We start from the raw sequence: 19,136 nt of genomic DNA, 5'->3' as shown, positions 1-19,136 counted from the left end.
CAGGGCGTGTTTGTGATGTCAAACCAGGAACGAAACAGCCTGAGCTGATCGCAATCTGTGAGTAGGTCTGGAGCTACTCAGAAACTGCTAAGAATTTTCTATTCGCAATTCTGCTAATCTTTCATTCGCTATTCTGCTAAACTAAGATACACTCCCAGAGGGCGGCGGCCTAGCGTGTGCAATGCTGCTCAAATCTGCTAGCGAGCGAACAACTCGGAATGACCCCCGATATGAGAATGATTGGAATCTAGAAAGAGTAATTATTAGAAAAAAATCAAGTAGTCTTGTTTCTGCATGCTAAGATCAATGTGCAGATCAAACAACTTTTTTCTCCTCCGAAAAAATACAAAGATGTTACAGAATAAATGTGTTTCCAAAAATCCTGTTGTTGTTTGTAACACTTATAATTAATGGTGTAGAACAAATTGACAAGGTGCTAAGTGTTATATATATATATATATATATATATACAAAGGACAAAAACTGCGGCACTCAGGGTCTTTTGCTTGAAAAACAATTTGTATTGAAGAGTTCAGTTACATGACGCACCTGCGCCCCACCCAGTGCCGCAGTTTTTGTCCTTTGTAACAGTATTCCTTCTGGGGGCACCAGGGCAGCTATACAAACAGAGGGAGTGCCGGTCTTTGGACTTTTGTATATATATATATATATATATATATATATTGTGACAAACCTACACTTACTAACTGTGTTTATTTTCTTCTCCATACAGAAATTGGTGTCTCTATTTTTTTTTTTTTTTTGGGTTGGCTGCTTGGACTGGCCTTTGCCTTTACCACTGTTGTGTTGGCGTGCTCTGGTGGAGCGGCTTGGTGGTGAGGACACTGGCGATAGAATAGGAGTAGTTGTACCAGAACTGCTGCTTGGTTGCTGTTGGTGCTGGGATCTGAGTGTTTCATTGAGGTTAGTGAGGGTGGCATTGAGTTCACATGTTGCAGCATTTTGATTTTCTAAAATTCTGGTGATAGATTCATTGATCATTTGATTGTTTTCTAAGATGTTGATGTAGCTTTGCTGTTGTCTGTGTTGTTTTTCCATTATGCGTTGTAAGTTGCCCATCACATGTGTAATGTCTGCACGCATGAATTCCATGGTATTGGCAATTCTGGTGGTTGGTTCATTTTGGCGACTGATATTTCTGCTGATTCTTCTGAGGTGAGATGGGAGGTTAGCAAAAATTTGGGTCTGCCTACGCAGGCAATCTTGATTAGTGGCCTGCTGTGTAGCCCAACTGTCCCAAAACACTTGATCAGGGCCTTGTGCTACTGGTGTTGTTGGGCTGTGTTGTGGTGGTGAAGTACTTTGCTGTGGTGGTGTACTCACAGGTGCTGGGTGGCTTATTCCTTCGATTAATGGCTGCATTTGTAGCATGATTGTTTCATCCATGTCACTGTGTTGTTGCTGCTGTTGTGTCGAGATGCTGGTACCAGTACTAGAATCTGGAATTAGAATCATTTTGGCGTTAGTTAGACATATGTTTATGAAATTAAAGCAAAGCAATAAACATGGAATACATGTATTTAAATGGTGCTTTCAGATATCCAGCATAACAACATCATCACTCAGAACTTAAATACAGACATATTCCTGTTTGTGGCAAATGTGTCTGGTTACTTCATTCTTAAAGCAAGCACATGAGTTGTATGGTAAATCAGACATACTCCACCATAAAAACACACTTTAAATCATAATGTGTTGCCTTATAGTGTTTAAAACAAAAACATAGTAATGTTTTGGCATGTTGGTGCCAATGTTAGGACAAACACATAAGTGAAATTGAGGGAAAAAAACTTACTATTTGCCAAGCTTACACATGTGTTTATGTTGCAGCATCTTCCACACAATCTGCTGCTGTATGGCTGAAGTGGACATACATATCTTTACTGGATGTGGACAAGGCCATTTTGCTCACAATCCATTTGATGTTTTATTGTTTTCGTAAGTATAGCAGATTTTGTTGAATTTAGAGTTAATTAGTCTAATTAAATGGATTATTATGAGATGAGTAATTATTTTATTCATTACAGTTTTTTACAATCAAGATGAGGGGAGTGTGGTTGGCATCTTGGAGGTGTGTCCAAAATTTGGAGTGGTGGGACCAAAGAAACTGTAGACAATCTTCATGGCGGGGTAGCCTGCTGTGGTTGTGATTGGACATCAGACCTTGCTTTCTTTGTTGCCACATGTATTATTGTTTGGTGTGCTACAGGAGTCCACCTTCTGCTGCTCAAGACTTCTTTTGATGGACCTAGGATTTAGAGTGTACTTTTGTTATGGCCATTCCTTTACAAACATAACCTATACTACAATGGACACTTTACCTGCTTCCGCAGCGTCATCATCATCAGATGTCATGGGAGTGACTGTAGGCCGACCAGTAGTGCTTTTTTTCAACACTGAAAATAATAAAACAAATAAAAGAACTCATTTATTCATGCTATTGTTGATACATCCACCAATTATGTTTATAAACATTAAATCTTTCAAAAATGGATGCATATTTATGTGTGAATATTTTCGGCCCAAAGGCATAAAATATTTTTAAAAACACACACATTGGCCAATAGCCATATGCACTATGGAAAGTGCAACACAGGAAATAATGTACAGGACACAGACATAGGACAAAGGGGCAGATTTATTAAGCCTGGTGAAGTGATAAAGTGGAAGGTGATAAAGCACCAGCCAATCAGCTCCTAACTGTCATCAAACCCAGCCTGTAACATGGAAGTTAGGAGCTGATTGGTTGGTACTTTATCACCTTCCACTTTATCACTTCACCAGGCTTAATAAATCTGCCCCACAATTACTAATACATACACTAACAAGCCAAAACACAGACATCTTCATTTTTAAAATGTTATGTAATTAATGAAAGATGCAATATAGAAAATGCTCTGTGATGTGGCACTCCAAACACATATTAGCACAATGGGGCAGATGTATTAACCTGGAGAAGGCATAAGGAAGTGATAAACCAGTGATATGTGCAAGGTGATAAAGGCACCAGCCAATCAGATCCTAACTGTTAATTTACATATTGGAGCTGATTGGCTGGTGCCTTTATCGCCTTGCACATATCACTGGTTTATCACTTCCATATGCCTTCTACAGGTTAATACATCTGCCAATATGAGCCAAAAACCAAACCAAAATTTAAAAAAACCATCATAATAGTAAGGTAACTAAGTCTGCAGTGTTGTGTCAGGGTACAAATACAGACTCTAAATGAACCAAAAAATAGTGGGTTTGTCTTAAACAAGATTACATACAGTACTAATGAAATTACACATGTAACTGGCTTCAAAGCCGCTTTGCACTACTCTAGCCTCTAACATGTCAACCACTGTTTTTGAAACATTGCACATGGATAACTGAAATAAAAAACATAGTCCAACTTGCAAACTGTAAAATGTGCAAAAGGAAAACATTATTGCTGGACAATTCAATGACACACCAAGTCCAAACTAGACATGGAAAATGTACTGTTAAAAAACCACATGACATACAATAAAGTACTATGTTACATTGGCTATTGTAGAAAACATTACCCAAAACAATGTCTTTGCTGACGCACACATGAAGATGGGAGTAATATGCAACGTCACATGACACACATTTACCCAAAAAATAACGAAAGAAGTAATGTAATAGAATGTTAAGACAAATACACATGCTCACCATCCTTCCTGGGCAGATCGGAATCACGGACATGGGTTGCAGACACTACTTCAGGAGGTACTAAACTCCACATGGGCTCCTCATAGTCCAGATATCTGGCAATATAGGGCTGTCCACCACCGGTTTTGCGAGCCGACTTCACCTCCATGGCCATTTTGGACTTGACACGTCGCTTTATGTCATAGTACCGTTTGCGGCACGTGTCCTCCGTCCGCTTGACCACCCCCTCACTATTTACAGCAGAAACAACTTTTGCCCACAACAATCATCTTCTTCTGTGTTGGCACCTTGGCAGACTCAGGCCCAAATAGCTGCCGCTGATACTTCATCAGCTCCCGCACCAATGCCACATTTTCAGCATAACTAAACCTTACATTCCGACCAGTCTTAGTAGTGGTGCGTGGCTGCGGAGCTCTCTGACTGTCACTATCACTGTCACTTGAGGCTGCTGCAGCAACCTCACCCATCTCCTCCACATCACTAACCTCACTCTCACTCACCTCCTCCACCTGACCAACCTCCTCCCCCTCACTCACACCCTCCACCTTACTCACCTCAGCCACCTCACCCACCTCTGAGTCAGACATAATTGTGTGGTTCAACAATTAACACAGAAAAAAAAACAACACACTCCTCCACTACCACTGCACAACACACACACACACACACACACACACACACACACACACACACACACTGACAAGGGACTCTAAATCAAAAAAACTTGGACAAAAAATGAGACAAAACAAAAAAAAACAAGACTACAAGAATGACAAGACTACTGTGAAACACAATACTACGCTCGGAAATTGCCCCAAAAACTCCTCACCAAACCAACTACTCACCAACCTCCACAGTACAACCTCCCTCCTCACCACTAACTAAACCCATGAGGTGTGGACGGTTTGGGGCGTATTTATATGGTTGCACACAGACACTCCTACATCTGAAACACAACCAATCACGAGCGGGAATCGAAACTAAAAGTGAAAATGCGGCCGTGGTTGATAAATAACCCTGCCGCGTTTAACATAGAAAAAAACCCAGCAAAAACAACAAAAACACGTACGCAAACGACAATGACGGCCCTAAATGTGCCAAAAAAAATGACTGGCATCGACATCGGAAAACACGAAAGCCATAAACTCGACTGCTTCGTAAATTAGCGTATATAGGCCCTCATTTCGAGTTGTTCGCTCGGTAAAAATCTTCGCATCGCAGCGATTTTCCGCTTAATGCGCATGCGCAATGTCCGCACTGCGACTGCGCCAAGTAAATTTGCTATGCAGTTAGGAATTTTACTCACAGCTTTTTCATCGTTCTGGCGATCGTAATGTGATTGACAGGAAATGGGTGTTACTGGGCGGAAACAGGCCGTTTTATGGGCGTGTGGGAAAAAACGCTACCGTTTCCGGAAAAAACGCAGGAGTGGCCGGAGAAACGGAGGAGTGTCTGGGCGAACGCTGGGTGTGTTTGTGATGTCAAACCAGGAACGACAAGCACTGAACTGATCGCAGATGCCGAGTAAGTCTGGAGCTACTCAGAAACTGCTACGAAGTGTGTAATCGCAATATTGCGAATACATCGGTCGCAATTTTAAGATGCTAAGATTCACTCCCAGTAGGCGGCGGCTTAGCATGAGCAAATCTGCTAAAATCCGCTTGCGAGCGAACAACTCGGAATGAGGGCCATAGTTTCAAAAAGTTGCATGAAAATGCACCCGATAAAAAATGAGTTTAAACACAACACAAACCGACTCAAACACGAATATAAGTAAATAACCCCCCTGGACTCTAAAAAGACCTTGGAGGTGATCCCTTTTAAGGGAGACATCCTATTCGGGGAAGATTTGAACAAGATTGTTGCTGATCTAGCGTCTGCTAAAACTGCATGTCTACCAAGTACTAATCCTTCGGCTCCGAAGGCTAAAAGTACCTCCTTTCGTTCCTTTCAACCTCCAAGTAAAGCAAAGGGTCAGGCATACCCGAAACAGGCTCGCACTTCCAAAACTAAGCCCTGGCCTAAACGTTCTTGGGCTGCCCATCAGCCTGCTTCCAAACCAGACAAGCCTGCTGCATGATGGGGCGGGCCTCCCCCTGGGGGATCCCAGGGTGGGAGGGCGACTTCTGCAGTTCACCCAGGTATGGTTACAGACCACTTCGGATGCCTGGGTGGGGGAAGTCGTCACTCGCGGATACGCCATCTCTTTCAAGACACATCACCCTCACAGGTTTTGCTCGATAGTTATCCTTTCGGATCCATTAAAGACAAAGATGTTTGGTGGTGCAATCACTCCTGGACATGGGAGTGATAGTGCTGGTGCCTCTGTCTCAGAGGGGGGTACTATTCAAAGCTGTTCCTAGTCCTGAAGCCGAATGGATCCTCCTGGCCCATTCTCAACCTCAAATCTTTGAACAAATTTGTGAAGGTATCCAAATTTCATATTGAAACTCTTCGCTCTATATTTCAGGCTTTGGAGCTGAATGATTATATGGTATCCCAGGACATACAGGATGCTTACCTACACATACCTATTGCTGTATCGCATCAGCACTATCTGTGGTTTTCTATTGGCAACCTACATTATCAATTCCAAGCCTTGACCTTTGGACTGACTACAGCTCCTCGGATCTTCACCAAGGTCATGGCCATCATGACGGCCATTCTCTGTCGGCAAGGTATCAGGATCCTGCCGTATCTGGATGACTTGCTGATCCTGGCAAACTCCCCAGATGTTCTCACATGTCATCTGGAACTGACTGTCCAATTCCTACAAGCACACGGGTGGCTCATCAATTGGAAGAAATCCTCATTGGTCCCTGCTAGAGCATGGTGCACCTGTGGGCTTTATTGGACACACAACCAATGTTTGTTCTTGTCTCCAGAGAAGGTCCTGAAGCTACAGGACAGGATAAGATGCTTCCTCTCTCGCCCACGAGTGTTAATACACTCGGCGATGCAAGTACTAGGCCTCATGGTGTCGGCTTTCGACATGGTAGAGTACGCTCACTTTCACTCTTGCCCTCTGCAGAAGCTAATCCTTGCCAGGTGGGATGGCCTGCCTCACCGGATCAGATCTCACATGATCTCCTTGACTCAGGAGGTTCGTCTGTCACTGAGATGGTGGCTACAGGACCAACTATTGAGCAGGGGTTGTCCCTTCTGGATCTCCAACTGGGTCCTCCTAATGACGGATGCCAGTCTGCGGGGTTGGGGCACGGTGTTGGAGCAACACTCTCTTCAGGGTCGATAGACCAGAGAGAAATCTCTCCTCCTGATAAATATTCTGGAGTTGCGGGCAGTGTTCAATGCTCTGAAACTTGCCCTGCCTCTGGTGCAGAACAGGCCTGTTCAAGTACAGTCGGACTATGCTACCGCGGTGGCATACATAAATCCCCAAAGCAGCACGCGAAGCCACATCATGGCAATGTTGGAAGTGTCAAAGATTATTCAATGGGCGGAACCCCATCTGCCAGCCATATCGGCAATGTTCATTTCAGGGGTCCTCAACTGGGAAGTGGACTTCCTCATTTGTCAGGATGTACACGCCAGAGAGTGGAGCCTTCATCCAGTGTACCTCACAGAAAGAGATTTAACCATGGTAAGTCTTACCATAAATCTCCTTATTCAAACCCTGTAATTGATCTAGATCTTTGATACTAGATCACAGAATATTTTTACTGGTGGACATACTTAGATGATGAGGCAAAATGTGGATTTTTTTCTTAAATTGCACAATGTTGGAATCTGTAGGAGTAGGTGGCATATTCTCCATTTTTAATTCTTCCAGATTAAATAGTACTGGTACAGTATATCCTCTGGTAATAAATGCCTAGATTGTGGAGATTGATTGTTCACCAATTATTTATAACTCTGGATTACGATTAAATTAATCATTATGTATTTGTATGTGTATGTGCATTGTAGATTTGCCTGCAAATCATTTTTTCAAAAGGAGTTTCCTTCAAAATAAATTGAGATCTTATTTGGATTCAAACTGGTCAAAGCTAGTTTGGGAGGAGAAGGAAATGTCTTTTTTAAGGAGGGTCAGTTGATCTTGATTATTTTTTCTGGAAGATTGATTATACATTATGGATTGTCTGATATTCTCTAGGCTCCTCCCTCCATTCTCTTATATCTCTTTTCCTTCTGCCTCTCCAGTCCACTCCTGATCCTCTTTGGTTGATTTCTATGTCATCTCTTAGTTGTCTAGGGGTTTGTCCTAAAAAAATCTCAGCTATGATTTCTATCTGATAAGGATGTATTGGTGTCCTCTCTCTCAGAGGACTCCATATCAGATGTAGTATAGTTTAGAGGATTTTCACGGATTGACAAGATTGGTCTTTGTCTCCATTTAAAATCTTTATTGTGTACATCATAATTTTTATCTATTTGCAAATTCCTTTTTTTTTTTGACCCATTATAGTTTTTCTAATTGGTTGATTTCTTTTTATATCTCAGATACAGTAGATTTGTCAAAACTTTTCCAAATTGTCAGATTTTATTTTATTTTTTAAATCTGTTTATTAATTTTCACATAATACAAGTATGAAGGCAGATACGTTCGGTCAGGATACATTTACATAATGTAGGTGTGACAAAGATAAACACAACAGGCAATAACATAGCAAGCAAAATCATCAAGGCTCGGTGCTAAGGAGCGATATAGGAATAGCTCAAACAATATCACATAATTATGGTAGTAAAGTATCAAAATGATCAATGACTGATGCGTGATGAACAATGAGATTGCAAATCAGTAACTCTATAGAAACCTGCTGACAAACTATCCGTAACAGTGTAGAAATAAACACTCAAAGCAGGCAATAACTGCAAGGGAGTATGGTCCAGACAGTCTGCCATCATACATAGTCAACAAATTATAACTGTACAAATAATTTTTAAAGAAGAAAAAGAGGGGGGGGGGTAGAAGGGTGAGGTAAGAAGGGAGCACACACAAGGGGAGAAGGGAGAGGGCAGGAGAGGAATCCCCTAGCATTACATTCAATCTGTAAATCCAGCACCACAGTTGTAGAAAATATGAGAAACAGAAATCAGCGAGTAGGAGGGTCAGAGTTTGGAGGCTTCTAAGAACTGTCTATGAAGAAACCATTCAGTGTGTTCGAATACTTTAAAAATTTGGGTTTGTGTGGACAGGTCCCATAAGTCAATGTAAAGGCCCCATTTCCTGTAAAAAGATTTAACTCCAGACTCAATATTGACCTGAGCTGACTTCCTATCAAAATATAAGATGTGTAATAGTTTCCCATAAACTTCCATAAGTTTTGGAGAGGAAGCTGAGAGCCAATGAGTTAAAAAAAAAAAATTGGACACAGCGACCAGAATTGTTAGAAACGGTAGAAACTTGCGGCAGGATGGTCCCAGATCCCATTCCGTAAAGTTGGTACATAGGCATGTCAAAGGGGAGGCCTGAACCCTCAATCCCAGTAATTGGTTGATAAACGCAACAATTTTATACCAGAAAAGACGTATCCTATTAAATTCCCAGAACATATAGAAGTAGGAAGCAATACGGGCATGACATTTGGGGCATTCCCCTGATTCTGATGGGTTAAATTTAGCGTGTTGGGTTGAGGAGATGTAGGCTCTTTGGAGGGTGTGAAGGTGAACCTCCTGCAAGTAAGGTGAAGTAAGCAACTTCATTACAGAGCCATAAGGAGTACTAAGTTGGCTGTGATCTATGCGGTGTGGTATGTCTTTATTCCATTGGGATAAGAGTTTGTCCCATCTGATGCCCGTGGTAATTGACGTAAGAGTGGTATAAAGCTGTCTAATGTGTGTAGGACCCTGTTTATGAATATTTAGTGAAATCTGCAAAGGATTGGAAAAGTTCAAAATGACCCCATGAATTGTCTGATTAGGCATAACCAAGCTGAGATAATGATGAACTTGTAAATATATGTAAAAGTACGAGTTTGGAAGATCAAACTTCTCTTGAAGGGTTGTAAATTGTAAGAGAGAGCCCCCAGGATCAAATACGTTTGAAGAGTCCTTCAAACCCTTCACCTTCCAGACTAGAAAATTGGAGTTGATGAGGGAGGGGGGAAATGCAGGATTGCCCCACAATGGGATACATGGTGCGGTCAAAGGGCTACAATTAATTTTTTTGTGCAAAGTATTCCAAGCATAGTAGATATCATGGAAAAGAGGGTTGTGGAGTATGTGAGTCGGGATTGAGGAGACTTTGGATAACAAAAGAGCTCCAGGCACATAAGGAGAAAAAAGTGCCTCATCAAGGGCCGGGTCTGTGAAAAGGTTCCTGTCAAACAGCCAGTCAGCAGCACAGCAAAATAAGGAGGCTAGGGAGTGGGATACATAATCTGGGATACCTATCCCGCCCACCATTTTAGGTGCCATAAGTTTATGTAATGCTATATATGGTTTCCCACCTTTCCATAAAAATGTAGTTGTTATGGAGTGTAAAAATTTTAAGTGATTCTTCGATAGGCTAAGCGGGAGCATTTGCATTAGATAAAATAATGTAGCAAACACGATACTTTGAAGAACAGCTACTCTACCTAGGAGGGACAATGGAAGCAATTTCCAGCTATCAAGAAGAGTCGCGATATGGGTTAACATGGGGGTGAAGTTCTCATACAGTCTAGTTAAGTTCGCCGGAATCTGAATCCCTAGGTAAGTGATTTTGGATCGGGCGACTTGGAAAGAGATATCAGGAAGGGAAGTGGTAAGATCATAAAGAGAGATTCCCAAGGGAAGGAGCTCCGATTTGGTGATGTTAATCCTATATCCCGCCCGCTCCCCAAAAGCTCCAATCAGTCCAAGAATTTCAGGGATAGAGGAGGCTGGGTTGGTGACAAATAACAGCATGTCATCTGCGAATAGTGCTAGACGGAGGTCAACACCACCCAATCGGATTCCAGAAAACCTCTCTGACTGTCGAAGAGCAATCGCCAGAGGCTCCAGGGCTATTGCAAAAAGTAGGGGGGACAGGGGGCAACCCTGTCTGGTGCCTCGACTGATCGTGAAAAGGGAGGAGAGTACTACATTACAAGATACCATAGTTTGGGGGTCAGTATATAAAAGCTTTAGAAGTGAGATAAATGGGTCTGGAAAGCCAAAACGGGAGAGTGTGAGGAATAGGTGATTCCATTTGACCATGTTGAATGCTTTTAGAGCAAATAGGGAGAGGATTAGTGGGAGGTCAGAAGGGGGTAGATTGTTGGAGATGTGGATCGCTGAGAGTACTCGACAGACATTAATTTCTGAATGTCGTCCAATTATGAATCCGGTCTGATCTGTATGAATAATATGGGGAAGCAAAAGTTTAATACGATCTGCCAAAATTTTTGTAAGTAATTTATAGTCAAGATTGAGGAGTGAAATAGGACGTTAGGAACCGGGAAACGAAAGATCTCTTCCGGGTTTGGCTAGCGTTTTTAGTATGGCTGTGTATAAATGGAGAGGGAGAGATGTGGAGGACAATAAGGCATTTAATACTTTGACCAGAGTATCACCTAAACGATGGAGCAGGATTTTATAGAAGTCCGCACTGAAACCATCCGGACCAGAAGCATTGTCACGACCAAATAAACCTATGATACGACGGACTTCTTCCAATGAAATAGGATCTAGGAGCTTTTGCACCATGGAAGTGGGGAGATGCGGGAGAGGAAGGTTGTCCCAAAAAGCAGGTGCCCAAGGGTAGTCTTCTTGTGATCCTGTAGAGGGAGATGGGGAGGAGGTAGAATATAAAACCTGGTAAAAGGATTTCATGGTCTCAGCAATTTCCTGATTAGTAGTGGTTAATACACCAGAAGCGGTACATAATGGGTGGGTGACCATCGGGGGGCGTGAACCATTAAGCAAGTGTGTCAGTAATTTTCCTGTTTTATTACCAAACTTATATTATTAGTAATTTACAGAAAAGAGGTATCTACAGTATCTCCCATCAGTTTCAGAAATTCATCAAAATGTGTCTTAGCATCTAGGTATAATTGCCGGTTATTATGTGTAGAAGATGACTTGTACTGCTGAAAGGCTGAAGACAGGTTCCCTTGGATTTCCATATATTGGGAGACATATTTTTTATTTGTGGCTGAGACATAAGAGATAATATCGCTCCGAAGGACAGATTTGGCTGTCATCCAAAACAGGAGGGGTTCATCATCTAGATGGGGTGAATTATCAGTTTTAAAAGTTTCCCAAGCAGACTCCAAGCGTTGTTGGAATTTAAGAGAGTTCGTTAAATATGAGGGGAATCTCCACAATTTAGGGGACGTGGAAGTGTCTGGAAAGTGAAGGGTAGTCGAGACCAGGGCGTGATCTGAGAGAGCAATCGCCTCAATGTGAGAACTAGTTACCTGGGGTAGGAGACAATGAGATAGTAGAATATAGTCAATCCTGGATAGGGTGTGGTGTGTGGCAGAACAGCAAGTATATTCCTTATATATAGGGTGGAGAGCTCTCAATATATCAACAGCTTGTAATCTCTCTCTCTGCCAACTGAGGGACCCCCAAATTGGGTAAAGTAAGGGGTTTAGTTGGGGTGTGAGATCTGTCTAAATAAGGAGAAGAAATTAAGTTGAGATCACCACAAAATATTATGGGTCCGAAAGCAGTGGATACAGTTTAGCCAATAATATTTTAAAAAAGGATTTTGCATACACATTAGGGGCATAGACATTGCACAATAAGTAAGGCTTATTCTGAATCTTTACTGACAAAATGACATAACGACCCTATGGGTCCACTATGGAGGTCATAATGTCATATGATAAATAATGTTTGATCATTATTACTACCACTCTAGCTTTGGAATTAAATGTACTGGAACCCAACACCTGCGAATTTTAGTGAGACAGTGTTGCAGTTTCTTCCCGAGTCAGATGTGTTTCCTGGAGAAATGCCAGGTCGAAATGCTGTTTAGTAAGATAAAGTAATACTTTACGTCTCTTTGCTGGGGAGTTGAAGCCTCCAACATCCCATTACCCCACCGTTAAATCAGGCATTATTCAGAAGAGAGTGCAAAAGGACGGTGTCTGATTCCAATATATATCGGATTATTAGTGCTCTGCAATGGAGGGGAGTAGGACACTCCATCCGGCCACCCCACCATATAAACATAGTAATATAGAATTATAGGACCTTAACATAACAAAAAGATAAATGGAAAGAGTTCCAGGGCGGATCAGCAAAAAGACCTGTAAGAAAAGGGGGGTATAATACCCGCGAGAGGGTTCCAGGCTGCTGGTAACGAGTCATATGACGATGAAACCTGCAATAAGAAAATTCTGAATATTCCTAGGAGAGGTAAACCTGAGAAGGTGGTTGTGAGTCAGTACAGTAGTTAGAAACCACAATGTTGTATTTCAAATATGGGAGGACGTGGAGGTACAGGTTAGCGTTCAAGATGAGGATTAAAGCTGAGTAGGACATAGATGAGAGATATGGGGTCTGCAGCTTATATCCAAAAACAGGAAATGAGGAAGTTCGTGTATACAGAAAACTAGAGGAGGAGAGACCGATCACAAAGTGGTAGTGAAGCTGCGTGTTCATGTGGCCGCAGCAGGAGGGTCAGATATATCTGAGTGATCATTTCTAGAGAGGTTGCATAGGTAAGCAGCGGCATCAGCTGGTGACAGGAAGTCTTTGTGGGAAGTGCCCTCATACAGGTGTAAACGTGCAGGGTATAACAGGACAAACTTGCTGCCCTCTGACACAAGTTGAGAGCATATAGGGGAAAATGCTTTCTGGGCCCTGGTCAACTCCACTGAGTAGTCCTGGAAAAGAAATAGCTTATTCCCTTCCCATTGTATATCCTTCATTCTATGGGAAGCTGACCAAAACGCTACCTTGTGAAGGTAATTTAGGCATCAAAAGAGGGTCACATGTGGCCGTGGCCTATTTGGGGTAGGGATCGGTCCCACTCAATGAACTCGTTCAATCACAAGATCCTGACATTCCAGTTCAATGCCCAATAATGATGGGAGGGTGATCCGTGTAAAGTGAGTTAATGCGGTGCCTTTAATCGATTCTGGCAAACCCATCAGGCGTAAATTATTTCTTCTCGATCTGTTTTCAATATCATCTAATTTATTCCAAATTTGGTAGTTTTCAGATGTTAGTGATTTTACAGAATGGTGCAGGCCCTCTATATCATGATTAGCAGCATGCAGTTGAGATTCAGTGAGAGTGACACACTGAGTTGGCTGCTGCAGATGCTGTGTGATATCTGACACTGCCTGGGAGAGGAGGGGGGCCATGGTGGCTCTAATGGCCTCCACCACATCGCCATAGGTGACAGGGACATTTAATGTGCGGCATACCTAGGAGGCAGTGGAGCCCGCGGCGTCTGCAGCCATTTTTTGTATGCAGGAGTGAGCACTTCTGAGTCGGTGTCCGGCGCCATGTTCCCAGCTGCGCAGCGTTTCACCAGCCGCGCCAAGGCACCAGCTGGAGGCTGAGTTGCCAAGGCCACAGGCATCACAGGGGTCACAAAGCGATCCATCGCGATCATGGATGCGGTGGGTCCGCTCCCTGGAGTTATGGTGTCCGTGAACGGCCTATAAAAGGTAGTTTGTGGGTCAGCAGGGACAGGGCTCTCACAACGGGCTCCCTATCTCATCCAGACCAGAACCGGAAGTCTTGTCTGATATTTTTTTAAGTCTTTCACTGAAAATTGATATCTCAGAATTATATTTGGCTAGGATGATTTCATTATGTTATGAAGAATATTTATGAGTTCTCTTGAGCATTGGGTTAATGTCTTCTCCTATGCTTCTTTAGGTGCATCGTTACCCAAAACAAATGTGGAGAACACTCTAGGATGTAATGCTCAATGGATCATGTTGAATTTAACATAAACTTGTTTTAGTCTGTTTGATTAACAACTTAATTAGAAAAAGGAAATTATTTCCAAGTGTCAAAAATAGTAATGTTACCCCTATGATATCTGCTGTCTTGGTGTGCCTTCTTATTTATTTTTTTGTGTATCATGTGTTTGTTGTCAAATTTATTATTGTCCAAAATGTAAATGAAGTTTAAAGTCCTGCAAACCAATATATAATTTTCTCGGCATGCAGAGGACAGTGTCTGAGGGTTACTTAGATTACCAATATGAATGCAGAGTGATCCGATGCTTCATCTTTGGATGCAGCAGCAGATCACATAAACAAGCAGTAGACATTTATTTACTCAAAATGCCTTCTGTGACGTGACATAGGTATGTTTTAGCACAGCTCCTGCATACAAAGATGGTTCATTGTTACCATGGCAAATGCTGAACTTTTTGTTTTTCTTTGTTTAACATAAATTATTTTAAGACTTAAAGATGTCAGTAAAATGGAAACTAACAGCACAAGGTTTTTATTTTGTTTATACAATGTAAGAAGCAGTTTATAAGATTTGCTGTTTAATACAAATATCTTCTTTAACTGAAAGTATACTTGTGGTCTGATTCACGGGTGGATTCAAGTAGTGTTGTGCCTTCAGTAGCAGAAGATCTGAGCAGTTATGTAAATGCAACAGACAGGATTGGACTCACCCACAGGGGTATCCCCCGGTGGGTCCCACTGCCTGGTGGCCCACCTCCTCCTCTAGGGATCAGGTTCTAATCTGTACCCTTGAATTATACTTGTGTTACTTTGCATTGCACAGGACTAAGGTGTAATTTCTACAGTACATTGCTGTTATTAATCTGGTTCATTATCATGCATGCACTAGCAGTAATATGTTTATCAAGGAACCCAGCCAATGTACTGTCTAATGGTTAAGCAAACCAATGTGGTGCTTCTCTCCCTGGAGACTAGCCATTTCCCTAAAAATGGGCTCCTATAGCTGCCTTCCCACAGTGGGACCTTTAAGAGCCAGCCCAACACTGGCAACAGGTACCATCTTTTGAAATGAGATGTCAACTGCTGGCTGCTCATATCCATTATATGCATTTGAAGATTCAGAATTGGATCACCATCAGCAACATTGGGATGGCCATTAGGTGTCTGAGCAACCCTAAGATTGCTCAGAATGCCGGCCACAACTAAGCTGCAAAGGACAGAAATTCTGCGACTGAAGACAGAGCCACTGGCTTTGGCATTCTTTAAAATGGGTTCAGACATATCCCCCATTTTCTGAAATGCTTCTCCTAACCACACACAAATTTGAAAATCATGAAATTGCTGGACACAGATGACAATTGAAAGCCTCAGATATTCAGAGTGCAGAAGGCTTGTTACCAGTGGTGGCTTCAGATGTGGGGCTGCAGCATCTAAAAATTCAAATAGGGGACCCACACCAACTGCCAGTGAGTCCCGGATGGTGATGTTTGGCAGAGTTTGGGGGGGTGGGGAATATTTGGGGTGACTCCCCTATTTTAACTTTGGACTGCGCTGCAGCCCCATATCTGGAGCTGCCATTGCATGTTACTGCTGAGTGTTTATCATTCTGTACTGTGTGTTGTTGTTGCTTTAGATTGTTGGAGGTATGGGGCTCTATCTCTGTGGCCATTTATATGAGAACTGACATTTTGAGTGATGCTGTATATATATGTGACATGACCTGGGAGGCTCAATATTATACATTTCTTTCTGGGTGACTTCGGTGTTTATTTGTCACTAACAAGCATAACTAATACAGTCATACTTACCAGTGACTGCTTAAGGCTAACTACTGTAGATATTTTATAACACATATTTTTCAAGTAGAATTTTGTAGCAGGGTTAGGGGAACAGGTACTATCTCCTGGGGTAGACAGTAGTGCATAACAGCTGAGAGATCACACAAGTACAAGATTTCTGGTGCAACTGGCCTTAGTTTTATTAAGCATAAAAATAAAGTAAAACATCAAAATAAACACCTTGGCTTTTTAACAGAAACATACTTGAGTATCCACTGCAAACACATTTGAAAGTTTTGGCAGGTGTAGCTCACTTTTAGCAAATAGCAGGTTTCTCGTACAGAGACTCTTCAGTCTATTTTCCCCAGGTAGTGAGAGAAAGAATGACTAGACTTTTAATGGTATCTGGACTATAAATCTACACTAAAAAGGTCTACAGTCCACAAATGGTAGACATGCAATAGGTCAACAGGGTCAAAAGGTTGACATGCAAAAGGTAGACAGTTCAACAGGTTGACAGGGTTAAAAGGTCAATGGGGTCCAAAGGTCGACATGACAATGGTCTATACACATATGGTAGACACACTTTTTTTTCTTTATTTTTCTTTTTTTTTCAACTTTTCCATACTTTACCATCCACATGGCCCCTGATTGGGAATAGAAACCTCTGCCGAGTGCAGCAGTAGCAGAGCAAGGCACCTTGCCCGAACCATGGAGAGCAAAGCAAGCCATGTGAGGGGACACAGTACACTAATGAGGCCTGTATGTGGCAGAAATTGACAAAACACCCCCCCCCCCCCCGCCAAAAAAAAAGTGTCTACCTTTTTTTGTGTCGACCATTTCCATGTCAACCTTTTCACCCTGTCGACCATTCCTACTGTCTACCTATTCTATGTTGCTCTTTTGACCCTGTCAACCTAATCCATTAGTGATAGACCTATTGGCTGTAGACCTCTTTGGTATAGCTCTAATAATCCACACCCACTTTTAACACTCTCATGCAGGTGCAATTATTAATTAGCCCTCTCAAAGGCTTAAAACCCTAAGACCCAAAACTGGGTCTAATGGATGGACCCCACCCTCACTCTCCAGCCATACTGTAACTACAGGAACCCTTAGCCAGCTTTTACTTAAGTCCAAAAGCTGTTAGTAACACACATTTTTCTGGGGTTTTAAAATATGTTGGTTAGAAACCTGGGGCAAAATATGCTTCCTTTTTTTTTCTAGGCCCTAGGGGATATAACACTTGTCGCCCCTAAACAGAAGATGTAAGACAATCTGAATTGGCTAGTTGTGTACTGGATATATGTTCAACAGTAAAGACAAAGGGGGTCATTCCGAGTTGATCGCTTGCTAGCTATTTTTTGCAGCGATGTGAATAGATAGTCGCCGCCTATAGGGGAGTGTATTTTTGCTTTGCAAGTGTGTGAACGCATGTGCAGCCGAGCGGTACAAAAAAGTTTTGTGCAGTTTCTGAGTTGCCCAGAACTTACTCAGCCGCTGCGATCACTTCAGCCTGTTCTTGTCTGTAATTGACGTCAGACACCAGCCCTGCAAATGCTTGGACACGTCTGCATTTTTCCAAACACTTCCAGAAAACGGTCAGTTGCCACCCACAAACACCTTCTTCCTGTCAATTTCCTTGCGTTCGTATTTGGTATTGGTCAGCGCGCTCTATATGGGATAACGGGGGATTGTGTGGTGAGAAGTGTGAATATTCACCAGTGCAATGATGTTTATCTGTGTACTTTATGTGAATTGGTGCGATAATGATAACTCAGTATGGGTTATGTCACAATGCTTTATTGAAAATGTCACCGGGTCAGAGTCTTGGGGTGTCAGTGAGTGATTGTCCCAGGATACTTCACCACTTATCAGGTGTGTCCTGCAGACTACCCTTTTTTTTATCTAGTATACCCTCCTTAATGGTATACTGATGAGGTTTACCACTCAGGTAAAAATGTCAGGTATGCCCTAAGGGCTACCTTTACCATAGGTGTGGTTAGGCCTATGTGTCCTCTGGCTCTATGTCTGTATTGAGGTTTGAGGTGTGACTGGTGCGGCGTCCCGCCTGTCAGACCCCTCTGAATTGCGGCAATGAGTGGTGTGGTCGTAGGCTGTGTTTGTAACACTTACCGCCGGGGGCAGGTGCTGCCTGCTGCCGGAGACCAAGTATTTGCCGTCCTCACGTCCGCTCTCCTATGTCCGCTCTTATCAGTGTGTCCTCTGTGTCTAGAAGTCCGTGCACCTCACTTGCAGTTGCCGGTCTTCTCAGTCTTAGTTCCCGTCCTGTGGCTTCCTGTTCGCGTGTCACGTGCCGGGTCACGTGAGCGCGCTGTACGCAAAGTTTTCCACTGTGTCTCCTTCTCCAGCCGGAGAGGGGAGATTGATTGTTGACAATGTAGGTAGTTGTCTGTAGGTTCCCAACGCGTTTCAGCACGAGTGCCTTTTTCCAGGGTTGTAGGTGTAATGTTCTGTGGCTGTTTTATGCTATGGTCGCTTTACTGATTGGTCCTTCATTAGCAACCCATACTCTAATGTGATTGGAAGCGGGATATGTCAATCAACTCGATATTATGCCTGTGATTGGACACATGAATCTTTCATCAATGTGCATTTATCTGATGTCCATTTCATATTATGTACATTATATTACATTATTGTATGTCTTCCTTCCCAATGGAGGATTGTTGTATAAGGGATATGTTGTATTATCTTGTGATTGAATCAGGATGTATTCGATTACTATTTGTATAAATTTGGATGTATGATGATGCTTTGCTGCATGTTTTTGGTTGTGTGGCTACTGGCACTGTATTGTGTATATATATAGTAGTTAGCC

Source organism: Pseudophryne corroboree, chromosome 5 (assembly GCF_028390025.1).
Source record: "Pseudophryne corroboree isolate aPseCor3 chromosome 5, aPseCor3.hap2, whole genome shotgun sequence".
Taxonomy (NCBI): Eukaryota; Metazoa; Chordata; class Amphibia; order Anura; family Myobatrachidae; genus Pseudophryne; species Pseudophryne corroboree.
Note: the sequence above shows the minus strand (reverse complement) of the source record.